Below are 18,384 nucleotides of genomic sequence, written 5' to 3'. Positions count from 1 at the left end.
AAGTCAATGCAAAGCATGTTGGAATTAAATATTTTTATTTTTGTATTTAGTGGAGTGAGCACTGTGCCCAGCCCTGGATGCCACCCTTTAGGAAGGATCTGAAAGTTTTAGAGAGGGTGCAGAAAAGATTCACAAGAATGCTTCCAGGGAGAAGGGGTAGACTGGTGAAGCTGGACCATTTCTCTATGGAGAAGGATAAGACGAGGTTTGCAAGAGGAGTTTAAAACCATGGGCTGGATTCTCCACTGGCAGGATGCTCCATTTTGCCGGCAACCCGGGGGTTTCCCGACAGCGTGGGGCTGCCCCACGATGGGAAACCCCATTGACCGGCTGGCGAAACGGAGCATCCCGCCAGCGTGCTGAGCCAGAAATCTGGCGAGCCGTGACAGGGGAATCCAGCCCCTTGAGTGGTTCAGACAAGAGTAGACAGAAAGAAACAGTTTATATTGGTGGAAGGGGAGGGGGTGGCATAGTGGTGTTGGCACAGAATTGACAATCCAGGGACCAGGGTAATGCTCTGGGGACCCGGATTTGAATGCCACCATGGCAGCCGATGACATTTCAATTCAATAAAAATCAGAAATTAAAAGCCTGAAAGCTGACTGTCATTAAAACCCACCTGGGGGCAGCACGGTGGTGCAGTGGGTTAGCCCGGCTGCCTCACGGCGCCGAGGTCCCAGGTTCAACCCCGGCTCTGGGTCACTGTCCGTGTGGAGAACAAAGAACAAAGAAAATTACAGCACAGGAACAGGCCCTTCGGCCCTCCCAGCCTGCGCCAATCCAGATCCTTTATCTAAATCTGTCGCCTATTTTCCAAGGATCTACTTCCCTCTGTTCCCCGCCTGTTCACATATCTGTCTCAATGCATCTTAAATGATGCTATCGTGCCCACCTCTACCACCTCCGCTGGCAAAGCGTTTCAGGCACCCACCACCCTCTGCGTAAAAAACTTTCCACACACATCTCCCTTAAACTGTCCCCCTCGCACCTTGAAATCGTGACCCCTTGTAATTGACAGCCACACTCTTGGAAATAGCTTGTTGCTATCCACCCTGTCCATTTGCACATTCTCCCCGTGTTTGCCTGGGTTTCGCCCCCACAACCCAATGAGGTGCAGGGTAGGCGGATTGGCCACCCTAAATTGCACCTTAATTGGAAAAAATTTATTGGGTACTCTAAATTTATAAAAAATAAAAAAATAAAAATAAAAGTCCACCTGCTTCACTAATGTCCTTCAGGAAAGAAAATCTGCCATCCTCGTCTGCCTGCATGTGACTTAAGAACCACAGCAAAGTGCTTTATTCTTGACTTCCCTCTGAAAAGTTCTTGCAAGCCACACAGTGGTAATGTAGGATGGTCAATGAATTCTGACTCAGTGTTAGGATCCCGGACAAGAACCCCGATTTTTTTTCGGATGCAAGACGAGAACCCCCAATAATTTTCAATTTGTAAAAATATGAGGAAAGAATACATCACCCCAGGAACTATGACTCTGACCAATAGGTATCTTGTATGTTCATACTAAATGTATTTGATACAGAATTAACCACATTAACATCAAACAAACTAGCTTTACAATTATCAGTGAAACAGTTCTGAAACAAAAATCTAAACTCACTATCTACCTGTCACTAACTCCAATTAAGCTACCTAATACAATTCAAATGCCACTTATAAATAAAGTGAACAAACAAACAGATTACTTGTTTGGTTGTGTAGACCTTTGGAGAGACCCACCCTTTCAGCAGTAGAACCAATACACTTCTACTCAACCCAGCTGCATTTCAAAACACTGCTCTTCAACTTAAAATCCTTCTGTTTTGTCACACTCAAACCCTGTGGTAAACTGCAAAACTACGGACAGACATGGCTCCTCCATGACTTATGTCATTTGTATCTCACTAAGGTGTCACATAAGACCATAAGACATAGAATCAGAATTAGGCCACTTAGCCCATCGAGTCTGCTCCACCATTCCATCATGGCTGATATCTTTCTCATCCCCATTCTCTGCCTTCTCCCCATAACCCCTGATCCCCTTATCAAGAACCTATCTATCTCTGTCTTAAAAACGCTCAGTAAGTTGGCCTCCACAGCTTTCTGCGGCAAAGAGTTCCACAGATTCACTACCCTCTGAGCTGAAGAAATTCCTCCTCATCTCTCTTTTAAAGTATCGTCCCTTTAGTCTGAGATTGTGTCCTCTGCTGCTAGTATTTCCTACAAGTGGAAACATCCTGTCCATGTCCACTCTATCCAGGCCTCACAGTATCCTGTAAATAAGACCCCCTCATCCTTCTAAACTCCAATAAGTACAGATGCAGAGTCCTCAACCGTTCCACATACGACAGGCTGTTCATTACAGGAATCATTCTTATGAACCTCTTCTGGACCCTGTCCAAGGCCAGCACACCCTTCCTTAGATACAGGGCCCAAAACTGCTCATAATACTCCAAATGTGGTCTGACCAGCCTTATACACCCCTAGTCTTCTATTCTAGCCCTCTCAACATGAATGCTAACATTGCATTTGCCTTCTTAACTGCCGACTGAACCTACACGTTAACCTTAAGAGAATTGTCAACAAGGACTCCCAAGTCCCTTTGTGCCTCTGATTTCCTGAGCATTTCCCCATTTAGAAAATAGTCTATGCCTAAATTCCTCCTTCCAAAGTGCATAACCTCACACTTTTCCACATTGTAACTCATTTGCCACTTCATTGCCCACTCTCCTCGCCTGTCCAAATCCATCTGCAGCCCCCTTGCTTCCTCAATACTACCTGTCCCTCCACCGGGGGGGGTCGGGGGGGTGGGGGGGGGGGGTCGTCAATACACGTCCCCTTTTTACAGATCTCGCTGCCAAGTGGTATGTTTAAATGTTAGTGAATGGGTGAGTGGATGAAAGACTAAATGGGAAGGGTGGTAAGATTTTTACAAATTATTTTAGAGGACATGGGCATAACTGGCTAGGCCAGTATTTTTAACCCTAAATTCCCTTGAGAAGGTGGTGATGAGCTACCTCCCTGAACCGCCGCAGTCCATGAGGTGTAGGTACACCCACAGTGTTCCAGGATTTTGACCCAGCGACAGTGAAGGAACAGCAATACAGTTTCAAGTCAGGGTGGTGGCTTGGAGGGGAACTTACAGGTGGTGGTGTTCTCATGTATCTTCTCCCCTTGTGCATCTAGAGGGTATTGTAGGTTTGGAAGATGCGGTCGAAAGAGCCTTGGTGATTTGCCACAGTACATCTTGTAGATGGAACACATGGCTGCCACTATGCTTCAGTAGTGGAGGGAGTGAATGTTTAAAGTGGTGGTTGGGGTACCAATCAAGCAGGCTGCTTTGTCCTGGATGATGTCAAGCTTCTTGAACGTTTTGGAGCTGCACTCATAGAACATAGAACAGTACAGCACAGAACAGGCCCTTCGGCCCTCGATGTTGTGCCGAGCCATGATCACCCTACTCAAACCCACGTATCCACCCTATACCCGTAACCCAACAACAACCCCTTAACCTTACTTTTTAGGACACTACGGGCAATTTAGCATGGCCAATCCACCTAACCCGCACATCTTTGGACTGTGGGAGGAAACCGGAGCACCCGGAGGAAACCCACGCACACACGGGGAGGACGTGCAGACTCCGCACAGACAGTGACCCAGCCGGGAATCGAACCTGGGACCCTGGAGCTGTGAAGCATTTATGCTAACCACCATGCTATCGTGCTGCCCTCTCATTAGGTAAGTGAGCAGTATTCCATCACACTCCTGACTTGTGCCTAGCAAATTATGGACAGATTTAGGGAGTCAGGAAGTGAGTTACTCTCCACAGATTTCCAAATCTCTAACTTGCTCTAGCACAGTGTTTATGTGGTCAGTCCAGTTATGTTTTTGTTCAATGCCAATACCCCAGGATGTTGACAGGGAGATATTCAGTGACGGTAATGCCACTGAATGTCAAATGTTGATGGTTACATTCTCTCTGGTTAGAGATGGTCATTGCCTGGCACTTGTATGGCACGAGTGTTACTTGCCACTTATTAGCCCAAGCCTGGATGATGTACATGTCATGCACATATGGGCATGGGCGACTTCAGAATTTGATGAGTCAGGAACGGTGTTGTTGACCGAGACCATGCACGATCGGCTTATGTGGAAGGGAAATTAATGAGTTGCCAACTTAGAAGCATGGTGGGAAATGCTTGACTGTAGTTCAACACTGCTTTTGAATGAAAATAAGTAGGTCAGGTACGTAAACAAAATACTGCTTGTATTTTGGTCTCGGTCTTATTATGATAACACATTGTCCTCCAAAAGATAACAAAATGTGTACTCGAGTTGTTTTTAGCCAAGGGCAAGAACAAACGTACTACATATTTCATCTTGTGTACTTTCCAAGGTCTATTTAATGTGAACATGGCTGTTTACTTCAAGCTGCTATTTCAGACTATAAAAATATGCTTCCTTCGGTCGAATCTCAGAGTGGGGTGGACTGGCTAAAAAGCCAGAACACTCTTTCTCCACAAATATATTTGTGCAAATAAATTTCCTGAAATCGGACTTCGAAGAACTTGTCTTTATTATAATTTCCACGACAAATTGGCAAAGTCATTGCAGTTTCCCTAATTTAACGGGACGTGAACCTCAAAGGAATCTATAACTAGGACTCTCTCAGCTGAAAGGGAGAGAGCCATAGCACGATCCCAGCTGAAAGGGGGGGGGGGGGCGGCGCTTGGCAGCCTTAATTACTGGCCAGTGACTCATGCTAGGGTAAGTTATCTTAATTAATAATTTAACGATAGCTGCATGGGAAGAAAAAGGTGTCATAGAGACTAAAATTAATTTTAAATAAAAAAAAGACTTTGAGGTTCGCGAAAGTACAAACACCGGTGCAAACACTTCACTAGCCCTACCTGCCAGCTTTGTTTGAATCAGTAATACCCACATGTCCTGTGGCCATTTCATTTGTTCAGCTACCTCCTCAAATGAAATGAAAAAGGCTTCTACCATCTTCTCATCAAACCTTGGCAATGCTTGGACATATTTAAATAGATCCCCACCAAGCCTTTGACTATGACGCTCTTTCTCACTATACTCATCACTATCCTCCAACTGTATGTTTCCCTTTACGTCTGCCAATTTTAACTGACTGTTATGTTTCATAGCCATTTTCTGAAGTTCAAGCTCTCTCTTTTTTCCTTTTCTCTCTATCTCTTCCTTTTTGTTCTGCGAGGGCTACTCTTTATTTGTTTCTTTCTTCTCTCTCCTTTTCTTTTTCCCTGATCTGTATCTCCCTTTTTCTTTCTTTTTCACTCATTGCATATTCAAGCTGCTTTAATTCTTTTTCATGTTCCGATTGCTTAATCTGGAATTGGATCTTTGCCATTTCTAATGAGTCAGACTCTATCTCAGCCAACTTTAAATGCTTAGCCTCCGCCATAATTACATCATCTTTTCGCATTTTGTCAGGTAATGTTAATTGCAATGTTTTTGCCAAATCTAACAGTCTGTTTTTAGTCTCTGTCCGTAAGGTACTGCGTGTGACCATCTCCACCCCCAAAAACTTCAGAGCCTCTGAAAGGGCCGTTGTCCACAACACACTCCCTACTTAAACTAAAATACCACACCTGAAAAGCAACCACAATATGCTCACCCCTCACTGTCGTTAAGTTCACTAAGCCAATCCAATAGATAGACTTTTATCCCCCTCGAGCCCCCAATTTGTTTTTGGCCAGGCTTTAGAGAACCCCAAAGTGTACCATGGAGTTTACCTGACCCACCACTTTTAATAGTTTGTGGTATGGGGAGCACACGGCCCATTCTACTGGTGTGGTACAGCAGAAATGGAAAAGTATTTTATTGAGCAAAACAATGCTTATTCTATTAACTCAAGTTAACCTTTTTAAAACATACAGTGAACATCTTAGGAACCATCAATTCAATTACAACCCCCCAAAGAAGACAACACTAACTAATCCTTTGAGCTATCCTTTCATCCATAAGACTTAAAACAAAAGTTTTAAACAGAAACTCATCAGGTTCAAGTCACAACTGAGAGCAGTTTTTAGTTTTAAATCACCAAAGGATCGATTTACAGTATTTAGAGTACAGAGAGAGAGACTCATACACCTTCTGGCTGTGACTGCAGCTATCCAGCTCTGAAAATGAAACTAAGACACACCCTGCAGCAAACAATCTAAAACAAAAGTGAAAAGCTGACAGACGGCCCAGCTCAACCCACACTCTGACATCACAGATAAACACCCATTTCTTAAGCACCCATTTCTGAAACACCCATTTCTTAAAGATACTCTCACATGACACGGGACACTATTGTATTCCATTACTGACAAATAATATTTTAAGGATGTGTTAATGGCAGTTAAAAATGGGACTTTAGCTGATAAAAAGCTTGTTGTATTAAAACTGCATAGGCAATGTGCGGATCCGTCTCCTCGGAGGCTAGAACATTTATTAAAGGATGCAGGGGTAAGGGATGAAGACTACACTAAACTGATAGAAGAGGTTAGTGATTGCTGTGAAGTTTGTAAGAAGTACAGAAGGACACCAGCACAACCGACAGTACCCTACCTTTGGCCATTGTGGCCATGGACCTTAAGATCTGGGATGAAGCCAATAATATATGTATTTTGCATTTTGTAGATTTAGCAACCAGATTTAGTCAATCAACGATTGTACGAAGTAAAGAAAAAAGCGTAATTCTGGATCAAATCGTGGAAAAATGGATAGGGACAGGAATGGGCCCACCGGCAAAATTCCTTAAGGACAATGGGGGAGAATTTTCTAATGATGAGTTTAGGGATATGTGTGAAAACATGAATATCACAGTTATGAATATGGCTGCGGAAAGCCCATTTAGTAATGATGTCTGTGAAAGAAACCATGCTGTAATCGATGACATGCTGTGGAAAACGTTGCCAGATAGACCGAATTGCAAGCTAAATTCAGCTTTAGCATGGGCGGTACATGCAAAGAATTCATTGCAGATGGTTGGGGGCTATAGTCCCTATCAATTAGTGTTTGGTAGAAATCCTAAAATTCGTCCATTTTGGAATACCAGCCTCCAGCTTGGGAGGGGACTACAATTAGCTCTGCCTTTGCTGAGCATTTAAATGCATTACATAGCAGAAGAAAACCTTTTTTGAAAGCAGAAGTCTCTGAAAAAATTCGCAGAGCTTTAAGGCATAATGTGCGGCCGTCAGATACCGTTTTCCAGCAAGGAGACATAGTATACTATAAGAGAGACAATGCTAATGAATGGAAAGACCCAGGGAAGATCATAGGCATAGATGGCAAAACAATTATTTTGCAACATGGCAATCAAACTGTTAGGATACATTCATCAAGGAAATGGGTACAGATTACAAATTTTCAAATTTAGACAGAGCAGACAGACATGACGAGGAACCAGGGTCATCTGGTACGCACGTGTTACAGAACTATGACAACCAGTTAACTGATAGAGACAGGATTCCTGCAGAGGAACACAACACTTCTGATGAATTAGAACAGGCCATATTACCGAAAGGACAACTGCCAAAGATGGTACAAAAGTGACATACTTGCCTGAAGGGTCTAGTCATTGGCAGGATGCAACTGTTATTAGTGGAGCAGGGAAGGCCACTGGAAAGTATAAACATTGGGTGAATGTACAGCATTCAGGGGAGGCAGTCAAGACAATGGGTTGGGAACACGAAGTTCAAAAATGGAGGGCACAGAAACGCAGTGCCAGTTCAGATAGTACATCGGATCATGAATAGGTCCGCAGGAAAAGGTCGAGGACTAGATAGAGATAGAGAAATACAGCACAGAACAGGCCCTTCGGCCCACGATGTTGTGCCAAACTTTTGTCCTAGGTTAATCATAGAATTTTGGACAATTTTTCATGGCCAATCCACCCAACATGCACATCTTTGGAGTGTGGGAGGAAACCGGAGTACCCGGAGGAAACCCACGCACACACGTGGAGGATGTGCAGACTCCACACAGACAGTGACCCAAGTCGAAATCGAACTTGGGACCCTGGAGCTGTGAAGCAATTGTGCTATCCACAATGCTGCCGTGCTGCCCTTAAGAAGTTAACCTACACTCCATTATTCTACCCTAATCCATGTACCTATCCAATAGCCGCTTGAAGGCCCCTAACGTTTCCGACTCAACTACTTCCACAGGCAGTGCATTCCATGCCCCCACTACTCTCTGGGTAAAGAACCCACCTCTGACATCCCCTCTATATCTTCCACCATTTATCTTAAATTTATGTTCCCTTGTAATGGTGTGTTCCACCCGGGGAAAAAGGCTCTGACTGTTGTTGCACGTTTTACTATGGGCGTAAAACGCGTTTATTGGAGTGTATTAACACGCCTCCGAGTTCGACGTGTGCTTAACACTACTAGGCTCTGAACTATGTAATTATTTAGCTCTGGAGTCGCCAGTTGCCGTATAGGCAACGTCACAAGTATTCCAAGGTCAAGTTCAAAGTAATAAAGACGATACACCGATTAGTAAAGTTCAAACGATCAATATTTATTATACAGTTATAATAAATACTCATGCACACACTAAGAGACTAAGCTATAACTAAACTTAAGCAAACAGAATACTTATCTAACAGGAACAGGCAAGGTCAGAGAACGAGGCCTTCGTCCTGGTCTGGCACTGCAGCCTTCAGCAAGCGTTCTGGTACTTGGGAGTCTAGTGGGCTTGGATCGCGTAGCGAGCGTTGAACTTACGGTTTCGGCGGCTGGTGCTCAACGGCTGGAGTCAGGATGCAAGATGTCAGTCAGAGCCGGAGCACGGGTTTAACAGACCGGGGCTCTGTGGGGGATTTGCTTTTATACCCCTCTCTAATGTCCTTGCCCCCTTCTAGGCGGGCTCTACCTTTCGGTACCGATTGGAACGTTTCCAAACGGCTACCTTCGAAATCCTCCAATGCGGGGCTTTCCTCGATGTTGGGGGGTGGTTTCGATATTTGTTACTCTGGTGCCATCCTGTCTACTCCACCAATTAACTGCTACATTGAGATGGAAATGTTGCCATTGTTTGTGTCTGGATCTGGGCTGCCTCATCAGGATGTTAAGCGCTTTGCCATTAACACCTTTGCTTGGAGATCTGCACCTGGCCAGAAAACTGGTTTGCTGCTTGCAAAATGCTAATTAGTTGAGAGCAGGCTGTCTGTTCTTACTAAACAGGCTTTCCCTGCTGCCTTCCATTTTAGTTTGGCTCAGTGTCCATTTTGCGTGGCCAGCATGGCTACATTCCCTCCTTGTGATCCTCACAATCATACTATTGTGAAGGATCACCTATGTACTTTGCCTCCTTGTGTTCTGACCTCTTGCCAGTTCCTGTTCTACTCTGTTCTAAACTATGGGAAGAAGAGAAAAAAATTTTTAACTAACATTTCTACTTGGCCCTATGTCAAAGGGACATGCATTACTACAACTGGGAACCTCTACCTATCACTATTAACCTTAACTTAAACATTTAATCACTCTAAAACCTTAACCATTCACACCACAACATCACACTTCCCAACTCGGCAGTCGAGTATGGAACAATATAATACATGGCTGAATTTTATTTACAGAGTGTTGTAATCAGTGAGGGGTTGAGGGGTTTGGTGGAATCCGAAGATGGGGGATTGAACTCTATAGATGGGTGAGGTGCTGGAACGAGAGGCTCTCCTCTTCCATTTCCTCAACCTGAGGGTCTGCACTAGGATGATGAGGATCGCGATCACCAACAGTGATTCGATTATGTAGGACATGGAGTACCACGTCATGAACTTAGTACACCAGGTCTGAACCTCGCTGATCAGAGCTGAGCACTGGGGGTTTGCTGTAATGGAAACATTTACGGTGGGGGTTGTGGGGGAAACGTGTCTTGTTTCCACACATATACATATGACATTAAACAGTAATAAGTGGGCTTCCATCATTTTGCTGTTCTTCTTCTTTCTCTTCCCTCTTCCTCCGGTATTGACAATCCTGGCTTCGACCTCTGTCTCGTCCTTTGAAACCTTTGGGATCAAGCACAGTATCTGTCAATACACAGTTTAAGACCTTTACTTGTTAGTGCATCTGTCTTTCAAAACCCAATTGACCCTTTAAAATGACTGGCTAAGTCACACCCTGTGACTCCCCTCATTTTTTTTCAAAAAGCGAATTTAAAGACCAGCATACACCTAACAATCCTTCCTTCTGCGAGCCGTCTCGCAGGCTTTGCTGATTTACCATCCGAATGTTCCCGGATGTAAATAGCATGTGGGATGGCGGCCGAAGGGCTACCTAACGTAAAATGAAAACAAACTTGGAAACAAACATCCGAATGAGTTGCGTATGGGCCGCTACGGGTACGAGTTGGATGGAATCCCCGGGTAGGGCGTGCTGTGCCATACCCGAGCTTGGCTGACCAAGGGTTGGTTCTCAGACAGGGCGGGTCCTCAGTGCCGTTTGTCCACTGCCTGAGTAACCTGGAAAGAAACGGGTACGAATGTGTTGACCATGACTTGCAGCCTCTATTTCGCCGAATAGAGGGGCACCTAAAAACCAAGGGAGCCAAGATGCTCCGTTCTGAAAACAGGGAACAAGTCGTGAACCGTGTCGGTTCACCAGAGGATACAACTGAAGTTCTCAGAAGTATCTGCGGACAAACTATTTGGCGTGTGGCCTTACAACTTTGGAAAGGATCTCCAATCAAACCGAAGTTCTCAAAAGTTTCGGCAGACAAACTAACGTGTATGTGAGGTGGTCACAATCTTTTCAGCTGAAAAGAAGATGTCCATCCTCCAACTGAAACATTTACATTCCTGAAAACAAACAAACATAAAACGAAGACAAACATACGTGCAGGTTCCATCAGAAAGGACATCGTTTCCCTCAAACGATTCCTATCTTACATCATCTGGACACCTCACTTTGATTCTGCCTCTGTGAACAGGGTCACAAAGGGGTTGCCGTGTCGGGAGTCAGACACCGTGTCGTCCTGCTCTCCCGGATCCCACACCCTTGTGTGGATCAGGCATGCTATTTTGGAATTGTGTGACCGGGGGTCACTCTCGTCATTGCGGACAAGTCTGTAGGAATTGTCCCTGTGCCATTGTGTAGTGTCGAGTGTGTTGTCGGGGTAGTCGGGGTCGGGTGGTGGTTCTGGATGTTTGAGGTAGGTGACTTCCATGGGGTCACTGGAGTCGGTGTCGTAGTTGGTGCAGTGTGGGCTGTATGGCTGTGTGCTGTCGCTGTCTTCAGAGTCAGTGTCAGTCCTGCTGTCTCTGCTGTGGCAGCTTGTGGGCGTGTCGGGGCGTGGTCTGTAGTGGTCTGTGGGCGGAGTCGTGGGCGAGTCCGTGGATGAACTGGTCTGTGAGGGGGATGGTGGAAAAGTGTCTCTGGTGGGCGGGGTGAAGTGTTCTGCTGCATCCAGCAGGACATGGTGAGCATGGTTGGCCTGTGTTCCATATGCCTTTAACTGGTTTATATGGAACCACGCGGTCTTCCCATTAGGATACTTTATCCTGTAAACGGAGGGGCTAATTTTGTCCGAAATTGAGTAGGGACCGGAATATTTTGGAGCCAAAAAACTGCTGGGGTTATAAACAGATAACATTACCTGTTGCCCAACCTGGAATTCTGTGGTGTGGACGGTCTTATTGAAACAGGCAGTCCGTTGCTGTCGGCGTTTCCCTAGCTGGACTGCGGCTGCGAGCTGTGCAGACCTCACAGTCTCAACTAGATCTTTAACTGCCTTTTCATGTGTGAGGGCCGTCACTTCGGGGCTTGTCATGTCCAGTCCTAAAAGGAATTCTGTACCTTTCATAGGGCGTCCGGTCATGAGTGTATGTGGTGTGTATCCTGTAGATGTGGAGACAGTGTTCCTTATGAACATAAGTGCAAAGGGGAGCACTGAATCCCACGTGGAATTATTCTCTTGAACCATTTTCCTGAGGGTAGTTTTTAGGGTCCGATTCATGCGCTCCACAATCCCGCTGGACTGTGGATGATACGCAATATGGAAGTTCTGTTTGATTCCGAATATTGTCAGGACGTTCCTCATGACCCGTCCTGTAAAGTGAGATCCCTGGTCCGAATCGATACTTCGGGGTAAACCCCATCTCGTGAAGATGTGGTGGGTCAGGATCTTTGCAGCTGTCTTTGCTGTATTTGTTCGTGAGGGAAATGCCTCTACCCACTTGGTAAAGGTATCTATCACCACCAGAACGTATTTATAGCCATTCCTGCAAGGGGGCAATGGACCTATAAAGTCGATCTGGAGGTTTGTCCAAGGGCCGTTAACTGGGCGAGTATGCCGAAGTTGTGCTTTCTTAGAATACCGCTCCGGGTTATTCTGAGCACAAATCAGGCAATTCTCTATGTAATGTGTGACATCAGTCCTGAGATTAGGCCACCAACAGAGTTGCCTGAGGTGCCTCGTTGTTGCATCAATTCCCTGATGCCCGTGTCCGTCATGGAACAAGGCAATCATCTGATTCCTGTCCTGCTTCGGGACCACATAAAGTTGGTCCTTAATGATCACACCCTCATGTGTGGTCAGTGTGTGTTTAAAGTGCTCGTAAGCAGGCACAAAGTTTCCCTTGAAAACCTCCCTGAGGTCTCCGTCCTGTTTCTGTGCTGCCACGAGATCTTTAATATCAGTCTGTGAGACTTGGACTGCGCTCACAGGGGCGCTAGCTGGTGCGCTAGCTGGGGGGGTCCATAAGTGTCCTCTCCTGGAACCTGCCTTAGCCAATGCGTCGGCTTTTACATTCCCAGGGGGTGATGACCTATGGTGGCTTCGAACTTTTATAATGCCGAAGGTCCTGTCCTTCGCTTTCTCTAGGATATGCTGGAGTAAGGGGGCTGATGGAAGGGGTTTTCCGTCTGCGGAGACAAAACCTCGTGTCCTCCACAGGGGCAGAAAATCTGTTAGGCTATTGCAGACATATAAGCTGTCTGAATATATGTCTGCTGGGCTGGGGAAAGAATCGGGGTGGTCCACTATGTACGCTATGGCTGCTAGCTCTGCTGCCTGCGCGCCTAAGCGACCTGGTAACTTAAGAGCTATCTCTTCGAGAGCGCGCCCCTGCGCGTCCTCTACATAGATGCCGCATCCTGTGATACGCTCACCATTTAAAACTGTGGAGGAACCGTCTACATAAATCCTCAAGGGTCCACACGTGTCTGTGGGCTGGGGGCTTTGTTTTGGGTTCCCTATCTTCCTGGGGGGTGTTTTTGCTAAAAAGGGTCCTGTGTTATGCAGGGGAGCTACAATTTCACAGTCATGGGGCTGTCCGGGGTATTGGAGGTTGTCTGCTAAGTATGTGTGTGTGCGTGTCCGTTTTACAGTAATGTCCCGTCCTTGTAAAAGTAGGGTCCACCTAGCTGCCCTAATCTGGCTAACTGAACCGTCCTTCAGTCGACCGTCTAGTAGTAGCTGTGTGGGTGTGTGTTCGGTTAGAATGGTGATGGGGTTTAGTCCGGTGATGTATGAGAAATACTGTACTGCCCAGAAGACAGCAAGGAGGTGCCTCTCACAGGCTGAAAATCCTTGTTCTACTGGGTCTAACAGTCGGGAGGCATAAGCCACTGGTCTTAGCTGCTCGTGCCGTTCCTGAAGCAACACGGCCGAGAGGGTCAGATCGGTGCTCGCTACCTCGATTGCGTACGGGGAAAGTTGGTCGGGGACTAGCAGCGCGGGTGCTGCACTAAGGGCTCGTTTCAACTCTTCCACAGCGCCTGTATGCTGCGGAAGCCATTCCCAGGGGGCTCCTTTCTTAAGGAGGTCTGAAAGTGGGGCGGCTTTTGTCGCGAATCCGTCTATGTGGTTCCGACAATAGCCAACCAGTCCTAAAAACGACCGGAGGGCTGAAACATTCTGGGGAAGGGGCAATTTGACAATCGAATCAATTCTTTTGAATTCGATCTCGCGTTTGCCGTGCGTGATGACTGATCCCAAATACATCACTTTACTTTCCAATATTTGGGCCTTTTTCGGGTTAACTTTACAGCCAATTTCAGTTAAGAGTTCCAGGAGTTCGGCCAGAAGCGAAATGTGCTCTGCCTTTGTGTCTGTCTGCAGTAGTAGGTCGTCTACATACTGTACCAGACATTCGGGTCGGGAAAATTTTTCTAATCCACTTGCCAGCTGTCGGTGGAAAATGGAGGGTGAATTGTGGAATCCTTGTGGGAGGCATGTCCACGTGTACTGCTGAGTTTTAAAAGTGAATGCGAATTTGTATTGGCACGCTTTTGCCAATGGTATTGACCAGAATCCGTTACTGATGTCCAATACCGTGAAGTACTTGGCGTTGAGACCCTGCTTGAGCATGGTCTCGGGACTAGTAGCTACCGTTGGGGCTACTGCGGGGGTTACTTTGTTGAGTTCCCGATAATCGATGGTCAGACGCCATGATCCATCGGGCTTCCTCACTGGCCAAATAGGGGCATTGTTGGTGGAGGCTACCGTTCTCAGTACACCTTGGTCCAACAAGCTACCTATAACTTTTTCTATTTCCACCTCTGCTTCAAGGGGAAATCTATATTGCTTTTGCGGTCGGGGGTCCTGTCCGGTAACATGAACTTGTCCAGTCATTCTGCCACAGTCATGACGGTGACTTGCAAATGCTGTCCTGTGTTTGTTTAGTAGGGCCTTAATTTGTCGGTCGGTGTGGAGTGTAGTCAGGTCGAATGAGTACTCTCCCACTGCGCTAATCCGATTAGCGTAGTCTCCTACTGTGAGGGTGGCTGGGGCTCTGTCTGATCTCGCCATTCGCCAGACACACTGGTTCACTGGGTCGAACGACAAGCTATGAGCGTTCATAAAATCTATCCCCAGGATGTGTTCTGCTGTCCGGGGAAGATTTACTAGAACTACGGGGTGCCTTGTGCTAATGTTCCCTAGCTGGATCGCTACGGGTGCTGTGATATGTCCCTGCTGCGAGTGTCCGGTGAACCCGCTAAGTGTGATGGTGGAGGTGGTCGGCCACGTGTCTGCGTGTGCCGTGGTTGTGGAGTTAATGGTGGTGCGGGATCCTCCTGTGTCCCACAGTAACTCTATGGGCTTCCCTTTGACTTTTGCCGTGACTACGGGCCTCCCTGATGAGTCCCATAGTGTGTCACAGACCCAAGTGGGGGAGCCCGAACACCGTCAGTTCGTCTCGTCCACATTGGTGGGTCCTGACTGTACTGCTACATTGTGGATGGGTTTTGCTTTGTTGCGGTTCAGAGTGCCTGTCTGCTGGCCTCTCTGAGATCGCTGGGGTGCATTACACTCTTTTGCCCAATGCCCTAACTGTCCACAGTTATAGCATTCCTGTCCTTTCTGTTGAGGGCTGCTCTTGCCTTCATTTACCCATGCGGGCTTCTGGTGCTCTCTGACTGCTTGGATATCTGCAGCAGCCTGAGCCTCTTCTGGGGATCTAACTTTTCCTTTTGCCTGAAGCGATTGCTCCCAAGCGCGGGACAATCTTTTCAGGACCCATTTTTCGTTATGGGCCTCTTCTGAGGGGTCGTAACTATTGCAAGCGCTCTGTCCTGCTTCTGTTGCGTGTGAGATAATTGTGCGCGTCCACTTAACCATGTTTTCGCGGGTTAAATGCGCTCTATCTAGCTGTCCGAAAACTGCGCTGAAATGAATCCACAGCCTTCCTGCGAATGCTGTGGGGTGTTCGGATCTCTTCTGCCTGCACTTATTCAATCCTTCTACGGGGTCACCTCTATTGTACCCGATGGCATCTAAAATGGCAGTGTGCATCTCCTCTAGGCTGCCTCCTGCCACGTTTTGTGGGTCGGGGAGGGCTGCTACTACGCTCTGGTCTAAGCTCAGCACGGTGAGCTTAACCTGCTCTCTCTCATCCAGGCCGTACATGGTAGCCTGCTGCTTTACTTTAGCGAAAAACTGGTGGGGGTCTGCGGTGGGGAGGAACGGAGTGATCTTTTCACAAGCGTCCCTTAGCTGGGTTACTGTTAAAGGGGTGGTGTAAGTTATGTCTGGGGCGCCTTCTGATTCGGCTTTCCTCTGTGTGGTTACGGGATTCATGGGTGCGGTTATGATCTGAGCTGGGGGGGGTTGGGGTGCCTGTCGTTTCTGCTGAGCTGCTGGCGCACATGTTCCCTGAACATAACGCTGCGCTGTCTCGCTTAATTCCTGCCAATCTGGGGCGTTTTCTCCATCTAACTGTGCTCCAAAGGTGCTTTGGAAGCCATTCTGCACCGAAAGCAGAGATTGCAGTTCCGCAATCTGTTTCCTGCATTTTGCGTGGTCAACTGTGCTTTGTCTTTGTTCGGTCGTTGCAGCATGGAGTGCTCTCAAAGCTGCTTTGAGATCGGAACATTGCCTCTGCAATGCCTCCACCTGCTTTTCCAATTCCTGTCTTATCAGAACGGCACGTTGCACGTCCTGATAGGCTTTCTCATACTGGGTCTGGGAACTGCTCAGATGAGCTAGACAAGACTGGTGAGCCCTCTTGGCATCATCCACCTCTCTATCCTTCTCTGCCAACTTCCCTTTTAATTCCAGGTTTTCTTTCTCGATGTCCCTGACATCGACCTTACTCATTCGGTTCCTTTCCTCTAAATCTGCCCGGAGCGTCCTGATGACCTCCTCTGCGCCTCGCAACTGTGCCAAGCAGGACACAATCGCCATCGGCTTGCGTGCTTTACCTAAACTCTTTTTGTGTATCTGAGAGAGGTTCTCCCACCAAGTATGACCTATACTCCCGGGACCTGTCTCCTCATTTGCACAAAACTCTTTCCAAAGGGGCCATCCCTTTCCTTGTAAATATTTGCGGAGTTCCAGCTCCCACGTGGGACACTGGCCTACCCTGCTACTGCTGCTGGTCGCTGCGACCACAAACTTTGCTGGATCCATCAGACGTTCCATTGCCTGCATGGCCATTTCCTCTGACTCTCTTTTTATAATTTGGAACAGGGGGTTGCTGGGGTGGTGTTTCGAAAAAAGGGTACGGCTTACGCTATTTTCCGATCACAAAACTACCGAAAGTTTGTCGCAACAAAAAGCTTTCAGTTTTACCTTACAGCCCTGTTAGTACGCATGCACTAAACACACTTCCGAATTTCGCTTATTATTTTGAACACCTTGAATACTTGTGATCTCTTTCTTTCTCTGCAATTTGGAGTTCTAATTCAAATTTCAGGGTCCTGGACACTGTGGTGTTTCCACTTACAACAGGGTCCCACCAGGGTCGCCACTAAATGTTGCACGTTTTACTATGGGCGTAAAACGCGTTTATTGGAGTGTATTAACACGCCTCCGAGTTCGACGTGTGCTTAACACTACTAGGCTCTGTTCTATGTAATTATTTAGCTCTGGAGTCGCCAGTTGCCGTATAGGCAACGTCACAAGTATTCCAAGGTCAAGTTCAAAGTAATAAAGACGATACACCGATTAGTAAAGTTCAAACGATCAATATTTATTATACAGTTATAATAAATACTCATGCACACACTAAGAGACTAAGCTATAACTAAACTTAAGCAAACAGAATACTTATCTAACAGGAACAGGCAAGGTCAGAGAACGAGGCCTTCGTCCTGGTCTGGCACTGCAGCCTTCAGCAAGCGTTCTGGTACTTGGGAGTCTAGTGGGCTTGGATCGCGTAGCGAGCGTTGAACTTACGGTTTCGGCGGCTGGTGCTCAACGGCTGGAGTCAGGATGCAAGATGTCAGTCAGAGCCGGAGCACGGGTTTAACAGACCGGGGCTCTGTGGGGGATTTGCTTTTATACCCCTCTCTAATGTCCTTGCCCCCTTCTAGGCGGGCTCTACCTTTCGGTACCGATTGGAACGTTTCCAAACGGCTACCTTCGAAATCCTCCAATGCGGGGCTTTCCTCGATGTTGGGGGGTGGTTTCGATATTTGTTACTCTGGTGCCATCCTGTCTACTCCACCAATTAACTGCTACATTGAGATGGAAATGTTGCCATTGTTTGTGTCTGGATCTGGGCTGCCTCATCAGGATGTTAAGCGCTTTGCCATTAACACCTTTGCTTGGAGATCTGCACCTGGCCAGAAAACTGGTTTGCTGCTTGCAAAATGCTAATTAGTTGAGAGCAGGCTGTCTGTTCTTACTAAACAGGCTTTCCCTGCTGCCTTCCATTTTAGTTTGGCTCAGTGTCCATTTTGCGTGGCCAGCATGGCTACACTGTCTACTCTATCTCGAAGAATTTGTCTTTATTATAATTTCCACGACAGGCGAAGGAAAGGCACCTGAATTTAGTACAACTCTACTTTAATTAGAAGATTCACCTGAAGACGGAGCTACACTCCGAAAGCTAGTGATTCCAAATAAACCTGTTGGACTTTCAACTGGTGCTGTAAGATTCTTTACTGTGCCCACCCCAGTCCAACGCCGGCATCT

The sequence above is a fragment of the Scyliorhinus canicula genome, chromosome 14 (genome assembly GCF_902713615.1).
Source record: "Scyliorhinus canicula chromosome 14, sScyCan1.1, whole genome shotgun sequence".
NCBI lineage: Eukaryota > Metazoa > Chordata > Chondrichthyes > Carcharhiniformes > Scyliorhinidae > Scyliorhinus > Scyliorhinus canicula.
Note: the sequence above shows the minus strand (reverse complement) of the source record.